General features: G+C 44.8%; 1 long non-coding RNA gene across 1 annotated transcript in view; it reads right to left on the bottom strand.

Moving 5' to 3' along the window:
• Positions 1 to 2105: 2105 nt before the first annotated feature.
• Positions 2106 to 5855, bottom strand: part of LOC106726547 — a 5614-nt gene continuing 1864 nt past the window's right edge. The window contains exons 2-3 of the long non-coding RNA XR_001362614.1: positions 5088 to 5174; positions 2106 to 2472 (exon numbers count right to left, since the gene is read on the bottom strand). This is a non-coding gene — a long non-coding RNA (uncharacterized LOC106726547). The remainder of the gene's footprint in view (positions 2473 to 5087; positions 5175 to 5855) is intronic.

A 5855-nucleotide genomic window follows, 5' to 3' on the forward strand; every position in this document is an offset into this window, starting at 1 on the left:
CCACCCGCTGCAGCTCTTTGTTCAGATCTCTGAAAAGTCTAGGTGGCTTCTTTCAATTTGTAGTCCTGGGAGTCAGAGCCAATCCCCCCAAACAGACCCGCATGTTAATGAAGTTCAGGACTTGTAGGGTTTTGTCTTCCTCAATGCACTTTCACAGAATAGTCATCTATTGATACCGAGGGTAACTCTAGTCAGATATCACCCAGATCCCACTGGGAGCTGGCAGATTACATCAATTAAAATATAATACTTTGCTTTATTTCTTTTAATTGCTTTGCAAGGCCCCAACCGTCACAAGATCTCTACCTCAGAACTCAGTGGGGTGTAAGTTGAGCGTGTAGATGGCTTTCTCCAATTCAATGCTCATATGAGAATATTCATCCTGGGAACTTGCCAGCCGGCCCTCTTATTGGTTAGGTGAGACTGAAATATCACGATAACCAATCCACCTGGGGCCGCCCTGTGAAACTTCGTTAGTTTTGGATTCCAAGGAGTTTACCTTTCCTTTGGAATCCAGGGCTCCCTGTGGTGCAGGAATTAAATGCGGGGAGGCGGGGTGGGGGGGGGGGGGTGCATCTCAGAGCAGCAGGCTGGTTGAGGGAAGCTTGAGAGAACCCCTTGCGGCTCTCCTGCCAATAGGGGTGCGCAGCAGGTAAAATAGTCTGGAAATGATAAGGGAGATTTGATTCCCACTGGTTGTCAGCTCCCGTGGGGTAATAACAAAGAGGCCTGTTTGGAAAATTCAGAGAAGGAATCCTTTCATAAAGATTTCGCCTAAAGCTAGTGCTTCCTATGGGACCTTCTCAAAGAGAGAAATTACACCTTCAGTTGCCTTGAGCTGAGTTATTCCCATGCCTCTGTTGAAAGGTGGCTTTCTCCCCACGGGCTAGGCCACTACTGCCCAGACAGAGTGCCTCCAGGCTGACACTGGCCATCCTACAGTGTGTCCCTCAAAGACTGGTGATGCCATGTGTCCTTCTCATAGGAACCCCCCCTCTTCACACACACACACACACACACACACACACACACACACACACCCTGGGTGTGGCTTCCAGAGGAAAAAAATCTCCATGCTTTAGAACTGAATGGGGTCAACAACCCCACTGCAATTTAAAGGCAACCAGGGAAGAGAAATTCTGTCCCTATTGATAGAACATTATTGTTCAATTTTATTAATTTCATACTAATTTCAAAATGTGAAGAAAGAATGAAAAATACTAATATTACCGTACACAAAGAGCAGAGACAGTGCTGAGGTCAAGAAAGAAAGATGTCTATGAAGCAATAAAGTAGGGCCTCTCTAATCACACATGGCGGAGGAGAAGAGGCCCTAAGAACAAGCATAAAGAAATTGGGTATTTAATCTGCCTAATGAGCTAAGAGCCTGTGTGTAAGGTTCCATGTCTGAGGTTCACGTGTCAGGAGTGGGTACATGTGGCTGAAGCCGTGTCTGAGGACTTACCCTATTAACAGGTTAGACCCATAGAGTCTGTATCAGAGGATGGAGGTCAAACAGGTAAGTGCCGTGATCCTCCGGCTAGAAAAGCAGCAAAGTGCCGTGTGCTTCATTATTCTCCACCTTGTCCAATGTGCTCTCTGACTCTTCCGAAAACTCAGAGGAAAGCAGGGACCAAAGGGCCTCTCCTCTGTCGGCACTGTTTCATAGGTTGGCGAGTGGCCTTGGAGGATGCTTCTCTAGCACAGGGTGCACATAAAGTTCTGTGGGAAATGATGCAGTAGAATACACTGTGCTCGGTCTGGGAAGATACACTCACCTGAAAGAGGCAGCAAAAGTGAAGCACAAACGATCCAGGTGCTGGAGTGTTGGATCTGGAACACAAAACAGGTAGGAAATCAGGGCAGTGTCCAAGGCAGGGGTGGGCAAACTTTTTGACTCGAGGGCCACAATGGGTTCTTAAACTGGACCGGAGGGCCGGAACAAAAGCATGGATGGAGTGTTTGTGTGAACTGATATAAATTCAAAGTAAACATCATTACATAAAAGGGTACGGTCTTTTTTTTTTTTTTAGTTTTATTCATTTCAAACGGGCCAGATCTGGCCCGCGGGCCGTAGTTTGCCCACAGCTGGTCCAAGGGGTTGAGATAGGCTTTAGTAGAGGAAGCAGCACTGTGTCTTGGGGTTGTTAAAAAATTTGGGGTGGTGATGAACACACAATGCAATATTCAGATGATGTATATAATTGGACACACACACAATTTTTTTGATGTTTAGAAAAACAGACTTTGCTTCATCTCCTTGGAGTGGAGTCTGGTACCCATGTGGATGGAAACAGGACCCTGCTGTAAGAGGCAGCTGTTGCTGTTCTGTTTTCATCAACAGCAGGGTGGGGGCGGGGGCAGGATTCTGGCTCTCCTATTATGCTTCTTCCTCTTCGCTGTCAACAGTAATTAGAGATTGTCACCACTATCTCATTTCCAGGCTTCCTTAAATTGCATTTGTGGGATTAGCTGCAGAGACAAACAGACTTAGCCTGTCAGAATACAAAAAGACTCAGTGGTCCGAAGTGGGTTATAAGCTCTTTAAAAATAACAGTCACATAATTTTTACAGAGAGAGAGAGAGAGAGAGAGAGAGAGAGAGATATTGATGTGAGAGAAACATCAATTGGTTGCCTCCCACACGTGCCCTCTGGAACTTTAGCTGCTGTCTGTGGGAACCCTGCCAGCCATAAGAACAGTAAAAATTTAAAATAGAAGAGAATTTAAGAAACCTCTGTGACATCATCAAGCTAAACAACATCAGATAATAGGGGTATCAGAGAGAGAAGAGAGATAGCAAAAGAATGAGAACCTATCTGAGGTAGCAACCTTAAATGCCACACTAGACTAGATGGATTTAATTGATATTTTCAAAGAAATTCACCCCACAATAGAATATTCAGTCTTTGCATGTGCACATAGAACATTTTCCATGATAGACCACATCTCAGGAAAAAAACAAGTCTCAATAAATTTAAGAATTTTCAAATCATGTCAAACATCTTCTCTGACCACAATGGTATGAAATAAGAAATTACAAGAAAAAGTATGAGTTCAACCTCTGCCGTTTACTAGCTGTATTTTGCAGGGGGTATATTACTTAACCTGCATCTCACTCGGTAACTTGGATGGTGCCAAACACACTTCATAAGATTATTGTGAGGATTAAAGACAATAAGTTAAGTGAAATATAGCAAGCGTTGCCTGGCACATAGTAAAAACTCAGACAGTAGCTATGATTGTTGTTATAGTGTAATCAACTTTGAACTAATGACTCAGAAGAACATAGACTTAGAATCTTAGAATCAGACTGGTCAACCAGTCCAACCTACCCAGGAATTTTTTATATATTATTCCAACAGATTCAGCCTTTGTTTAAACTATCCTGGTGACAGGGAACTCATTAGAACCAACTGAAGCACCTCCAATTCTTTGAAAGTTTTTCTTTATTATTAGGTTGAACCATATGAAATTTGTTTGTAGGTTAAAATAATCAAACTATCCACAAGTTCTAATAAAATTTTCATTTCTTATACTCTTTTCTGTTACTTTAGTTCACTGTCTACTCTTCTTCTCCATGACAGTCATTTAGACATAATGAGGAATCAGTGGTGTACAAGATAGGCTTAGGCTTAGTTCCTGTCTTCATAGAGGCTTGAGTGCTTGTCAAAGAGCCAATAAGAAAACAAGCAATTATGTATAATTTTCAGTCTCAAGGAGCTAGAAGAAAAATCTTTCAAGCAAAGAGCTTAGCAAAACAAATTTCCAAAGAACAGAAACATGAGGAATTGAGAGTAGAGAGCAGCATTGCCCAATAACTTCCTGTGATGATACAAATATTCTATATAAACACTGTCTAATAGGATAAAATTAGCCACATGGTTATTGAGCACTTGAAATAGGGCTAGTGTCATATGTCTCAGGAAATGTAGTTTTAATTTAGCTTAATTTTAATTAATTTAAACTTAAGTAGCCAGATGTAGATAGTGCTACCAGACTGGGCAGGAGAGGTATGGAATAAGAGGAGACAGGGAATAACATGACCAGATATGAAAGAGAATTCTAGCTGTTTTGTGGGCAGAGATTGGAGATGGGTAAAGACAGTGGTCTTGCCTTTAGGAATTGCTCTATACGGGGAGAGAAGGGAAAAAAGAAAAGTGACTTAATAATATCTCAAATAAATAAGTATATAACTAATCATACCTAGCCAGATACAACACTCACATGTACATTTATAGACCGTGTACATGGTATTTGTTAATAGTAATGATCCACATTTCTTGCCTTTTCCCCTAATTGCTCAGAATACATTTAACTTCCAAAGTATTTCTGGGTATCCCCAGGGATACCTGAACTCACAAGTCTATCATTTGAGTATCCATGGAGCATCCACCCTATTTTTCCTCCTCTCTGCATATTTCATTCTGCCTCTCTCTTGGCCCTTGCCACTGAGACTATTTTTGAATGTGATCATGGCAATGACCCTGATACTCCCAAAGCCATTCATTCTAAGATGCCAGAAAGATTCCCTGTTCTCTGCAGCAGGAGGGAAAAGTCCCATGTCAACAAACTAAGCCACATTGATTTGACTCACCCTCCCCTTGATCCTCAGAGCACTTTCTTTAACCAGCTCTTTCAGGCTCCCTCTCCACCCCCTTTAACTCCATTAAGTGCTACCTATGGTCAAGAGAAAGCAAAACAAAATGAGAGAAGCAAGTCCCCAGGAACTGCTATTGGGTTCCTCCTAAAGAATTTTGTCTCCTGCCACAACTGGTTTGGCTCAGTGGATAGAGCGTCGGCCTGTGGACTCAAGGGTCCCAGGTTCGATTCTGGTCAAGGGCATGTACCTTGGTTGTGGGCACATCCCCAGTGGGGGGTGTGCAGGAGGCAGCTGATCAATGTTTCTCTCTCATTGATGTTTCTAACTCTCTATCCCTCTCCCTTCCTCTCTGTAAAAAACCAATTATATATAGAATTTTGTCTCCCTGACTCTAGGAACCAATACATCCCCAGGCATGCACACCATGACCCTTCACGTGCTTCCTGACACACCACATGAAAGCACACACAACCCATGCAACAGACCTCAGCTCCTCACACTTCAGCTAACATATCCACACAGGCTGAATTCTCCTCAGGATCAGCCAGCACCATCCTACTCCATGTATGTTCCTGTAAAAGAAATGGACAAAGAAGCACTAAGCAATCACTGCCCAACGGTCAGTACAATGTGGGCGGGGCTGGAGCAATAGCATAGCATAAGGCAAAGTGTGTGGACTCTATTGTGGTGCCAGACGGACCCGATTCAAATCTTAGCCTGGTCACTTCTACTAACTGCCTGGCCTGGGGCAGCTTAGCCTCTGTGAACTTCGGTTTTCAAACCTATGAAACACCTCCGTTATGAAGGCAGTAAAAGTGGCAGTCGCATGTGCACGGGGCCTGGGACCCAGCAGGGTGCTCAGTAAGTGGGAGCTCCTACTGCTCCAGGGGCAACGGAGCCCTGAAAGCTCCCGGCGGGCGGGCGCTTCGGGCCTTAGGAAGGGGACGCAGCATGGCGGCCAGAGCGCTCCTTATCCTCACGCAACCGCATCTTGGGATGGGGTTGGATTCCAGCCTAGAGGGCACCTGTGAGGACACTGACGCGAGACAGGAAGTGAGTTGGTCAGGGTCCCACCGCAACTTAGTGACAACCAGGACACCATTCCAAGTGCGTCTGGAGGGCTCAACCCGGTGCTCGCTCCCGTCAGGCCGCAGCCGCCAGCAGCCAGGCCGCTCCAACACCTGCGCTCCTCGGCACCAGCGGTCCCCTCCGGACGCGCAAGAGGCAGAGCATCACAGGCCTCTCCCTGGGAC

The sequence above is a fragment of the Myotis brandtii genome, unplaced genomic scaffold (assembly GCF_000412655.1).
Source record: "Myotis brandtii unplaced genomic scaffold, ASM41265v1 scaffold1074, whole genome shotgun sequence".
Classification (NCBI taxonomy): domain Eukaryota; kingdom Metazoa; phylum Chordata; class Mammalia; order Chiroptera; family Vespertilionidae; genus Myotis; species Myotis brandtii.